The sequence below is a fragment of the Crotalus tigris genome, unplaced genomic scaffold (genome assembly GCF_016545835.1).
Source record: "Crotalus tigris isolate CLP2741 ecotype Arizona unplaced genomic scaffold, ASM1654583v1 scf7180000020347.5012614909:4044961, whole genome shotgun sequence".
NCBI lineage: Eukaryota > Metazoa > Chordata > Lepidosauria > Squamata > Viperidae > Crotalus > Crotalus tigris.
The window spans coordinates 3755877-3769071 of NW_024097978.1; the positions used below are offsets into that span (position 1 = coordinate 3755877).

The 13195-nt window shown below is 38.1% G+C and overlaps 1 protein-coding gene across 2 annotated transcripts in view; it reads left to right on the top strand.

The window, feature by feature from the left end:
- The window catches only part of USF3 (upstream transcription factor family member 3), a 53745-nt gene that overhangs the window by 27291 nt on the left and 13259 nt on the right, over nt 1-13195 (top strand). The window lies entirely within an intron of this gene.

The window sequence follows — 13195 nt, forward strand, 5'->3', positions numbered from 1 at the left end:
TAAGTGTCTTTGTCTTTCTGATTTTTTCAGCTTCTAGCTGAGGGCTCCAGCCTTCTAGAGTGGATTATTACATCTGCATTTCTAAAAGCTGGTTTCTGCTGAGTTGTCTGGCTGTATGTGTGTGTGCATGGAGAGGTTTCTGCCTTTTTAAAGATCTTCTTCATTATTCCTTTGGGGAAATACATTCTGCCTTTTTAATATTCCTCAAAATATTTCTTTTCTCTGGATTGTTCCCACAGAACAAAATGTTTGTGTGTGAGTATGTGAGACTTCCTCTTAATCATGACAAGTACAATTTCAATAACTTATCACCTCTAAGATTTCAAGCTACAATCTTTTCATCCCATCTCATCTTCTTTTATTAGCAAATAAAACCTAACATTTAATCTTAATCAGCTAAGACCATTAAGAGTTACCAGAAATATTTATACACACACACACACACACAAATCTTGTCATCCCATATCTTATATCTGTAAACAGATCTTTAAAGCCTCCTCTTCTAAAGTTAATCAGAAAAAATCCATTAAGAACTACCCGAAACAGCAAATTAAAATTTAATCCCATCAAACAATGTTCCACAAATCAATTTCTTATCATATCCACTAAGACAGCGGGCCAAAACCTTTCTGGCTCGGTGGACTGGTGGAAATGGGGGGAGACGGGATGGTTTCACACACATGCAAGTGCCACTTTCACATGTGCACGCTCACCACTTCCGTGGCTTGGTTCCCAGTGGCCTGTTGCCTGGCACTGAGCCATGAACTGGGGGTCCAGGACCCCTACTCTAAAAATCTCCTTCGCAAATTTAACACTTTCCTTCAATTTTGCTGAATGAAAAATCTTTTCTATGTTATCTATAAACAAATCTTTAAAGCTTCATTGTTCAGTCATAGTAAAAAAAAACATTAATACCTGTTTTAACTTTAATAAAATAAGCGAACTTTATAAATCTTTTTACATTTAGAAGACATCCATTCCTTTTAAGTAATGTCCTAGAAACATTCTCTCTTTATCTTTCATAGTTATGACACATGTTTTTTGTAAATCTAAAATAAGGTTGTCCAAGTCACTCTTCTGAGTTAAAATCCATATATATACAGGTAGTCCTCGGGTTACGAGTGTAATGGAGCCTGCCCATTCCACTTGTAACTCAAAAACTTGTAGAGTGAATCTTGTTCGAGATACAAGATCACTCCCTTGCTCGTTAAAACATACCCAGCTCGTTAAGCGAACATGAGGTATCTCAGGGTGGGGAAGGTCATGGAGGGCCTAGTGCTAGAATGCCTCCAAGGCCTCCCTGACCCACTAAGATACTGCATGCTTCCCGTTCCCTTCCTGCCACGCCGGACTCACCTGGAAAAGATCTGTCTCCTCTCTGCTGCGGTTCCTGCTGCTGCCCAGATTTGAAGCCAGGGAATGCTTCCGCAACCCCTCTGCAGCTTGATCTGGGCTCCGGAGGCCTTTTCCAGGCCACTGCCGCCTGGATTTGAGGCTGGTGAATCAATCACTCAAGGCCTCCAGAGCCCAGATCAGGCCACAGGGGGGTCACGGAAGCCTCCCTCGGCATTATATCCAGGCTGCAGCGGCCTGGAAAAGGCCTCCGGAGCTCCTATCCAGACTACGGAGGCATATGAAAGCGTCCCCCAGCTTCGGTTCCATTCTGTCGCAGAGAACATTGGCCTAAAGTACCATGAGATTACACAAGATCAGTAGCATGAGATCTTGCCCCACTGATCTTGCGTGATCTTGCTTTACTTTAGGCCTCCATTCTCTGCCAACGCACCGAAGGCCTGGAACAGCCAAGAAAGTGAAGGATCTCGATCTTCGCAGGGTGAGTATTGAAGGTCTGGTGCCTAGGGAGACCCAGGGTGGGGGTGGGGAGGAAGGGAATAACCAGGGTGAATGTTGCAGAGCCACTGCGGTCGCTCATAAGGGCGAAAACTGCCGTGGTGCTACAATATTCCATAACTTCAGGAGTTGCTTGTAAGCACTAGGGGGTGCTCATCACATAACTTTAAATGAGTGTTAAGTGAATGCTCATAACTCAGGGATTACCTGTATATCATTGTGAATTATTATTTCTGTGTCCCTTTTAGCTATTAGAACATCAATGAGTTTCATTGTGAGTCTTGTGTAACATCAAATCATTAATAAATCCTGTCAATTTTAAATCTGTGTTCAAAACAGCCTAATTCTTTTTTTAAAGTTTTTATTGATTTTTTTTAAAACAATCAAAAGTACTTATTCAACAAATGTGTAGTCTGCGTATATCATTCACTAATACAAATTGAATTCCTAATCCCTTATTCTTTTCTCCAGCCATTGATAAAATAAGTCCCAAGTTTGAAAATACTGTTTCTTCTTTTTCTTTCAACCTCAGAGTATGTCTGTCCATTTCTGCACAATCTAATTTTTTTTAATTATTTCTTCCTCCACTGGTATTTCTTCATTTTTCAAAAATTGTGCAAAATATTCTTGCCACTGTTATCACAAGTAAAATCGAGTATATACTTTGTTTGTCAAGCGTTTCTGGCATTATACTTAATTAAAAAAATGTTCAGGTTTAAAATCTACATATTTTCCCAACATCTTTTCTAGCCGTATGCATTTTTGTCCAATCTTTCTTTGCTTTAACACATGTCCACCATACATGATAATATGTACCTAACTTGTGTTTGCATTTCCAACATCTATCTGACATATTTTTAAACATTTTTGCTAGTCTTGCTGGTGTCAAGTGCCATCTATAAAGCTTTTTATATAAGTTTTTTTGTAAGAGGTTAACATTATCAATTTATAATTTCTTTCCCATAGATTTTGCCATTTCTCTAAATCTATATTGTATCCAAAATTCTTTGCCCACATTATCATTGTTTCTTTTACTTGTTCATTTTCCATTTTCAAATTCAATAAAAAGTTACACATTTTCTTAATTAGTTTCTCATCAGAAGTTAATAATATCTGATCAAACAAGGTCTGCTCCTTATAAAATCCATATAGTTTAACATCTTTATCATATCACACATTTGTAAATATGCCCAAAATCAATACCTTGATTTTCCATCTCTTGTTTAGATTTTAAGTTCCCTTCAGAGTTTAGAATATCTTTATATATCCATATTTTCTCAAGACTGACTAAATTTGGATGTACAAATGCTTCCATTGCTGAAAGCCATCCTGGAATTTTCAATTATATTTTACATTTTATTTTTTCTCATGTTAGTAATAATGAATTTCTAATATAGTGGTTTTGGAAATATCTATGAATTTTATTTTTCCTATACCATAAGAAAGCGTGCCAATCAAGTTGTAAGTCATGTCCCTCCAAATACAACAACCTTTTATTTCTAAGAGTTATCTATTCTTTTACCCATATTAGTACTGATGCTTGATAATATAAAACCCACTCTGGCAAGCCAAAACCTCCATTTTCCTTAGCTTCTTGTAACATTTTCAATTTAATTTTTAGCTTTCTTTCCTTGCGAAATAAATTTTAAAATTAGAGAATTTAAGTATTCAAAGAATTTTTTCTCCAGTTTCATAGGTATCATTTGACATAAAAACAATATTTTTGGTAATATATTCATTTTTACTGTAGCAATTCTTCCTAACATCGACAGTTGCAAATTTTTCCATGTCAAGTTTTATTTGATTCAATAGTTTTATATAGTTATTTTCCTTTATTGTTGAACATCTTGCTGTCAGGTATATTCCCAAATATGATACCACTCTAATGGCAGAAAGTGAAGAGGAACTAAAGAGCCTCTTGATGCGGGTGAAGAAGGAGAGTGCAAAAGTTGGCTTGAAACTCAACATTAAGAAAACCAAAATCATGGCATCCGGCCCTCTCAATTCCTGGCAAATAGATGGGGAAGAAATGGAGGTAGTGACAGATTTTATTTTTCTGGGCTCAAAGATCACCTCAGATGGGGACTGCAGCCAAGAAATCAAAAGACGCTTGCTCCTGGGGAGGAAAGCTATGGCAAATCTAGACAGCATACTAAAAAGCAGAGACATCACCCTGCCAACAAAAGTGCGTATAGTCAAGGCCATGGTTTTCCCAGTTGCAATGTATGGCTGTGAAAGTTGGACTATAAGAAAGGCTGAGCGCCAAAGAATTGAGGCCTTTGAACTATGGTGCTGGAGAAGACTCCTGTGAGTCCCTTGGACTGCAAGGCGTTCAAACCGGTCAGTCCTAGAAGAGATCAACCCCGACTGCTCTTTAGAAGGCCAGATCCTGAAGTTGAAACTCAAATACTTTGGCCACCTAATGAGAAGGAAGGACTCACTGGAGAAGGGCCTAATGCTGGGAAAGATTGAGGGCAATAGAAGAATGGGACGACAGAGAATGAGATGGCTAGATGGAGTCACTGAAGCAGTAGGTGTGAACTTAAATGGACTCCAGAAGATGGTAGAGGACAGGAAGACCTGGAGGAACGTTGTTCATGGTGTCGCGATGGGTCAGACATGACTTCGCAATTAACAACAACAATTCTATTTTTATGACACTTGTTTTTTTTATCTGTAAGATTTTTAACTATCACTTTAGTTTTTTTCTCTGTTTATCTTCAGTTCTGCTATCTCTCCAAACTGTTCTATCTTTTCCAATAATTTAGGAGTCATCTCTAAAGGTTCCTCTAGGATGAATACCAAGTCATCTGCAAATGCTTGCAATTTATAAGTTTCACCTTTTATTTCTAGTTCTTTAATTTCTGGGTCTTGTCTAATATTTCTATTTAGGACTTCCAAAGTTAAAATAAATAACAATGGAGATAGTGGACATCCTTGTCTTCTGCCTTTTCTTATGTTGAAGTTATCTGTATAATCTCCATTTACAATCACTTTTGCTGTTTGTTTGTGATATATTATTGTAATCATATTTATAAAATTTTGTCTAAAGTCCATTATTTTTAGTTATTGAGTCATAAATTGCCAGGAAACTTTATCAAATGTTTTTTGAGCATCTAGAAATACTAATGCCAATTGTTTCCCTGGATGCATTTCATAATATTCCAATATGTCTATTATAACTCTTAAATTATTTTTTATTTATCTTTTTGGTAGAAATCCATTTTGATCTGGATGTATAAATTCAGTTAGAAATCTTTTTAGTCTCTCTGCTATTATTGAAGTAAAGATTTTATAGTCCACATTTAGCAATGATATCAGTCTGTAATTTTTTATCTGTGTCAGATTTGAGTCCTCTTTTGGTGTCAAAGTAATATTTGCTTCTGTCCATGTGTTTGGGAGTTTATTCTCCAATAAAAGTTCATTATACACATCTTTCAATGGCACACTTAATGTATCTTGTAGACGGGAGCTCATCTGGCCCAGGTGTTTTTTTTTGTTTTTGTGTCTTCTTATAGCAGCGGTTCTCAACCTATGGATCGCGACCCCATTTGGGGTCGATCGACCATTTCTCGGGGGTCGCCAAACAAGGCGATCCGCCATTTTCCCCCCTCGGGGGGTGCCGCCGCGCATGCGCGCCGCTCATGGGGGCACTGCCGCGCATGGGGGTGGCGCCGTGCATGGGGGCGTCATCGTGCATGCACGGCACGTTTATGTGACGAGGGTCGCCGTCACACAAACGTTGAGAAGCACTGTCTTATAGCCTCCGTCAGTTCCATCTTTGTTATTTTCTCATTTAACATAGTTTTAAAGTTTTCTGAAATTTTTGGTAAATTATTTTTTTCCATATAATGAATCATTTTCTCCCATGAAATTTCTTTTATATCATACAGTTTCTCAAAATATTCTTTTATTGTCTTTTTATTACTTCATTTTTAAATTATAAACAGCCTTTTTCATCTACTAAGTTATTTATCATTTTTCTCCTTCTGTTTTTTTAAGTTTGTAAGGTAGCCATCTTCCTGGTTTATTTGCATTTTCAAAAAAGTTTTGTTTTGTTCTTTTAATTTGCTATGCCAATTTTTCTGATTCCATCAAATTTAATTTATATTTTATTATTTCCATTTGTCTTTTCAGTATTTTCTTTTGTGTATTTATTTATAATTCTAATTCTAGTTTTTTAAATTCTTCCCTTAACAATATATATTGTTGTCTTTTTTCTTTGTTTTTTTCCTGCCCTATATGTTATAGCTATACCTCCAAAGTATGCTTTGGCTATATCCCATACATTTTGTAATGTTGTATCTTCTTTTTTATTTTCTTTAAAAAAAAAGCTCAATTTCTTTTGTTGCTAATTCTATAATTATTTTCTCTTTTAATATGGATTGGATCAAGGTCCATCTTAGTTTTTTTTGTATTCCTTTCCATGTCATTTTTAAAGGATTATGATCTGCCCAAGTGCCTAATTCTGTCTCAATCTCCTGCATATTGTTTCTTTATTCAGGCGTCATCCAAATCATGTCAATTCTGGACCAAGATTTATGGCTATTTGAGTAAAATGTATATTGTAGTTTTTCTGGGTTAGTTTCTCTCCAAGTATGTTGTACACCAATTTCCTATATTATATTGAAAAAAGTCTTAGGTAATCTTTTTCTTCCTCATTTTCCTGTTTTGCTACTTTTATAGTTTAATGCCCCATCTACTATTGCATTAAAATCCCCTACTAGGCATATGTTTTGATAATCCATTTCTGCTATTTTTCTATGAAGATTTTGATAGAATTCTTCTTGTTTATTGTTTGATGCATATATTACTAGCAAAAGTATCTCCTTTTGATGTAAAAATATTTCTACCATCACAATTATTCCTTCTTCATCTGAATAAATCATTTTAGAATCTATTGTCTCTTTAACGTATACAGCTACTTCTCTTTTTCTTGTGCTGATGCATGATAGAGTTTCCCAATTTTTGAGTATTCCAAAAGTTTATAATATTTATATATATATGTCTCTTGCAGACAAATTATATCAATATTTAATTTCTGCAATTTTTTTAAAGATTCTATTCCTTTTTGAAGGGGAATTCAGTCCATTTATGTTCACTGAAAAATTTCCGTTTTCCTTCTCCATTTTATTTACTTATATTTAGTCGATCTCATAGTCATCTGCTCTCTTGCTATTCCCTCACCCTCTTGATCTGGCTTTTCTTTCTCTTCTATTTGTGTAATTGTTTCCTCTGTTGCTTATTCTATCTGTTTTTGGTCTTTTCTATCCTCTTGTTGATATTGTACTCTTTCATCCAGGAATGCTCTATTCCTTTTGTTGAAATCTTCTCCCTTCCAAACTGAATCCAATCGATATCTTGTATTGTTCCAGTTGATTAAGATCCCCTCTGGCATTAACCATCAGAAGTTTACGCCTTTTGCAATTAGCTTTTTAGTCAAGAAGTGATATTGTTTTCGTGTGTCCCTTATCCTCTTAGAAATCTGTTTCAATACCACAGTTTCTTTGTTTTTATATTGTAATGGGTCATCCCTAACTCTTCTCAGTATCTCATTTCTTATTGTTTTCTTTAGAAAGCTTTGATGAATTTCTCTAGGCAATTTGTGTTTCCTTGCATAGCTTGAATCCATTCAAAATATTTCATCTACTTCCATCTATATCTCCGTTCTGTTTTTAGAGCCTCTGCCAATAAATTGATAATCACTTCTGCTATATCTTCCTGTTTATCTTCAGGTATATTTTGAAATCTTAAATAGTGTACAGCTTTCTCCATTTCCAAGGCTGCAACTGCTCCTTCTAAGCTTTGATTTGCTTGTTCTAGCCTTTCATATTCTTCCATTAATGCCTCCATTTTTTTATCAGTTTCTTCTGATTTATCTTCCAGTTTCTGAATTCTTTGTTCATTTTTGCAATCATTTGATGGGCGTCAAATTAGGTCTTTATGTCAAACATTTGCTCATTTAGCTTATCTAACTTATTTTTTGTCTCTTCATGAATTTTCTGCATTGTTTCTTGAATTAGCTGTAGTGTGGCTTGCATCTCTTTTTGAAAGCTGTTTGTTTCTTCTCGTTGTAACATTGTTTCAATGGATTCTTGACTTCCTGGGCTAGATGTTCCAGAGGAGGGTGCAGAAGAGGGTTTTTTTTGGTGATTTTAGTAAAATTTGGTGCACTCATTTTTCAGTTGAGGAAGTTTTGTAAATCCACAAAGAGAAAAGGAAGAAGAAGAAAAATGCCAACTGCCTTAGACTATAATCCAACCATGAAACAAGCCAACTGCTTTAAGCTAATGCAAATATTCCAGTTAGTTTAAAGATGTAAAAAGCCCTCTATTTCCAACTAGTTTCTATTATGGTTACATCCAGGATCAAAAGATATGATTGTAAAAACTCTTTTCTGGCATAGAGTCACATAAATTCTTTTTGTTTATAGCAGGTGTTAATTCAAGGTCAGCAATTTCTCCAGTTCTTTTAGTGTTGTTTTAGTATCTCCTTGAACCACTAGATGTCCTTATTTACTGTATTGTCTATAACCAGGTTTAAAAAAAATATTTTTAAAATGCTTTCTCACAGAAAATAGATTAAAAAAAAACCCACATTGTGAAGGTTAGCCAAATTTTCTTTAAATTAGTCCCAGTTTCATTTTTATATATTTTTTTGTATTCCTCAATTTCGTTCTCCCATTTAAAATTTGTTGCTGCTTTTGCCTCCCTTCTTCCCAAATCTTCCTGGGATCTTTGCTTTGGAAATTTATCCAATCCGGGGATTTTTACTTCTAATTCCACAGGGAAGAGAAATAAGAAACAGTCTCACCCAGATCTAAGCATATTGTTGACAATCAGCTGTTTGGCGGCATGCCACAGCTCTTTTTTCCTGGTTGTCTATGACTTGGGCTGCCTGTGTATTTACAGGCAGCCTTTCTTCCATCCGTTTGAAGAGGTTCCTCGATTCGTTTGGGCCAACTGCTGTCAGCTCCAAGCTCCCAAGGCTTCCCTTCTTCTTCATCACCTCTCCAGGGCAAGTTTATGACCCCTTGGGGTCTCCAGATAGAAACTGGAAGAAACCAGAGCCCCCATTTCTTTTGCCCGTCTTATCATGACACCAGACTGGAAAGTCTAACAGCTTAATTCTCAGTTCTGTCCTTTTCTATCTCTTCTTTTGAACCTGTTTATATATTCACAAGCAATCTCAAAAGAAAATTCTGAGTACACTGTTGCCAATTATCCTTGAATTCTTTCAGAGTTAAATTACTTTCTGCCATTCTATATTAGTGTGTTAGTTATAATCTTTAGTTCTTTCTGATTACCTCTAGTAACCAGACTTCGAGGTCTCCTTGAATGTTCTCAAATCCACATTTTCCAAGGGAAAGGTTTATTACACTTAAATTCAAAATCTTCTTATATTTTTAGAGGATTTTAAACAAACAACAAGAAATATTCTTATAATTATTTCTTAATTTTTTATGGTCAATCTAGCCTCTTAGCCTATTTAAAAACTCTCTAATATCAACTTTCTAATCACCATTTTGCTGCTTATTTCTTTTTAAAAAATATTTTATTAATTTTCTAATTTTACATTTAGGTATTTAAAAAGCAACGCGGTGGCTGGGTTAATCAATAGCGCAATAACATACAAAAATCTTTAGTACAAATCTCAAATTACAACATCAAATATTTTCTCTCTTTTTCCCTTAATATCTACTATCTCTTATTTAAGCTAATACAGTTCTTATTATATCATCTAAGTAAAAACCTCATTATTACATTTATCAATAAATTTTTAGCTTATACATATCTTAATTTCTTTTATATTCAATCTTTATAGACAATCAATGTCCTCTTGTTTTTTCCCCAATTTTTAGCTTCCCATCAATATTCATATTTAACATTTGATATTTATAATTTCCAGGCTTTAGGTAACCAAAGTTTCCCTTATCTCAATTCATAACAGAATCTAATATTCAAAATATACTTATCTATTTGAGTATAGTCTTGTTCTATTTTCTAAAAGTTATCTATTTCCCACCATATTAAATTATCTAATTAATAATACAGTATCCCCTTTAATAAATCAAAACCATTATATATATTGTCTTGGTTAATAAATCAAACATATTCATAATTTTTTTGGGGTCTAATTTTTAAATATTAAACAAATAGAATCCTTATTTTCAACTAATTTTGAAATATTTTAAACTTAATGACCAAAATTCCCCTTATCTCAACTTCTCCCTTTAACCTTCTAATTAGTAATATGAAATCCCCTCTAATAAATCAAAACCCCAATTTTTTCAGCCTTATTCTGGCTTTCTTCCTTTGCCAACTAGCCTTCCATGTCAATGCTTGTAAATCAGTGATTCTCAACCTTCCTAATGCTGTGACCCTTTAATACAGTTCCTCATGTTGTGGTGATCCCCACCCCCCCATCCAGCTGGCCAGGGGGGCAGGAAGACCGCGCCACCGACTCCACCCAGCCTGGTTGGAGAAGCGCCATTCCTCTCCCTCTTTCTCTCTTTCCTCTCTCTCTTTCTCTTTCCTCTTTCTCTTTCCTCTCTATCTCTTCTCTCTCTCTTTCCTCTTTCTCTTTCTCTTTCTTCCCTCTTTCTCTTGCCTCTCTTTTCCTGTTTGTCTCTCTTTCTCTTTCCTCTTTCTCTCTCTCTTTCTCTTTCCTCTCCTCTCTTTCCTCTTTCTCTCTCTCTTTCCTCCCTCTTTCTCTTTCTCTCTTTCCTCTCTTTTCCTGTTTCTCTTTCCTCTCTCTTTCTCTTTCCTCTTTCTTTCTTCTCTTTCTCTTTCCTCTCTCTCTCTTCTCTTTCTCTTCTCTCTCTTCCTCTTTCTCTTTTTCCTCTCCCCCTCTCCCCCTTTTTCTCTCTTTCTCTTTCTTCTCTTTCTCTCTTTCTTTCCTCTCTTTCTCTCTTTCCTCTCTCTTTTCCTCTGTTTCTCTCTCTTTCCTCTCTCTCTTTCTCTCTCTTATGGCAACATCATCGGGAGTCCCCGCCGCCCCCGGCCCAGGCTCCGCCGCATCCTCAGCCAAACGAGTGGGGAGGGGGAGCAGGACGGGAGGCAGCGGCTCCGCCGGCGGCGGCGGCATGGCAGCATTGTCGGGGTTCCTTGCCCCCGGCCCGGCCGCAGCCCTGCCACGTCCTCAGCCAAACGGGTGGAAAGGGGGAGGACGGGAGACAGCGGCTCTGCCAGCGGCACGGCAGCATCGTCGGGTTCCTCGCTGCCACCCCCAGCCCAGCCAGAACTCCGCACTGCCCGGCCTTGTTCTCCATCCATCGATTGAGCCGCGGTGGGGGATGGTGCTGCGCAGCCCGCCAGCCCTCCGCCAGCCCGGCTACTCCCCCTCAGTTACCCCTCTTGCTCTAGCAGTCACCCAAGCCACCCAGGGGGCACCAGGAGGAAGAAGGAGAGGAGGGCGAAGAAACGGCCACCGCCGCCCCAGCCGGGACTCCGCGCTGCCTGGCCTCGCCCTCTGGCCATCCGATGGAGCATTGGTGGGGGCTGGTGCGGCACGGTCCCTGCCAGCCCCTCTGCCAGCCCGGCTGCTCCCCCCCCAGGCACCCCTCTTGCCCCGGCGCCCGCCCGAGCCACCTTGGGGGCAGCAAGAGGAAGAAGGATTGGAGGAAGAGGAGGGCAAGGAAGCCGCCGCCAGCACCGGGCCCCAGGAGGCAGCGCTCCTCTCCTACCTTTGCTGCATCTCCTTCTTCCTGGCAGCCTGGACTCCAGAGCACCTTCCCAGCCAGCGGGTCCAATGGTCGGGCTGGCTGGAGATCACAGGGGCTGGTCTCCCTTGGGCCGCGGCTTGCGGCAGGGCTGGCCCGCTCAGCGGAGCCTCCAGCGGGCCACTCCCAGCAGGGATCCCGTGGCTTCCCCGGGCAGCTCCAAGGCCACGAGGCCCTGGCTGCACCCGGGCGCAGGGCCAATCAGGAGCCCTGCAGGAGGTAAGTCCGCCTGAGAGAGAGAGAAGGGAAGTGAAAGTGCCTCTCTGTCTCTCTCTCTGCAAATGGCAGAGGAGGCCATGCAGAGACGGATGCGGAGCGGTGTCTCGGTTCCTAAGACCATCGGAAATATGTGTTTTCCGATGGTCTTAGGTGACCCCTGTGAACGACCCGTTCAACCCCCAAAGGGGTCGCAACCCACAGGTTGAGAACCGCTGTTGTAAATAATCAAATAGATCTCCCTCTATTATTATATATATTAATTGAAATAAGTTGCCATTTTTTTTGGAATGGCTAGCCCATTTGTATTCATTAGATCATCTTCCTATTATTCCAATTCCCTATGGTTGTCCTGATATGTTTATCTTTCATTCAATCTGTTCTTCTTTCTCCTCAAATTTCTTCTGGTTTATATAGAAAGTCTTTTCCATTTTCAATGTTGTCATTCTCTTTTCTGGATTTTCTATTAACTGTATTTGTTGGTCAATTGAGTCCTCTGTCTTAGTATTTGATTGTTCCATTTCTGTTAACTTTTGCATTGTTAGTTCTTTGGTTGAGTCAAAATTTGGGTTTGTATATCTAAGCTGGCATCTTGTTCTTTTATGTTGCATCTTATTTTGTCACAAGCTGAAAGAATGGTTTCATGTACTGCTTTCAACATAGAAAGGATCTTTTCCTGGTCTTCTTTTAATAGTGTGTTAAGTTGAGGACTTTAAAATCAGACGTTAAAAATAATTTTATAACTAGGTATGGGACCTCTATTTCACGTGTTTATAGGTAATCTTTATAGTAGAAGTTGTTTATCAAGTAAGATTTTATAGTCCAAGGTATTTCATCATCTCATATAATAACCAATGTTCCTCAGACAAAGAAATAGGAAAGCAATTTCCCACATATAGCTCTGAAAGTCAGTAAAGGTTTACATTCATAGTTCAAGCAGTCCAGTTATGCTGCCCAGAAGTTCTCTTTACAGCTCAGTTTCTCACAGTTGGTATCTATCAAGGTCGAAAGAGTTTTATCTGAAGTCTGGGCTTCAAGCCATCTCTTTTAAGCAATAACAAGTTGTAATGCTAAACTTCGCCACAAGATGTCACCGATGCCATTTAAAGTTTTTTAAGTCCAAATTTTTTATAATCCTTTTTCCAGTTTTATTTCTTTTTTGTAGATAAAAATAAAAGTCTCCAGTAAAAATAAGAAAACTTTTGGTCCCCAAGTTTCATAAACATATCAATCCAATTAGATTAAAATTGTTCTTTTAGTGCTTTAACTCCCCTGGTTAGTCAGTCACCACTATTCTTAGAGGGTGGGGTAGAAATTCCCTTCCTCTCTCCTCACGGGGGAAAAGATACTTTGGGCAGCTTTTACAGGAAAAGAAAATACTTAGAATCTTAAAGAGAAGATCAGAAC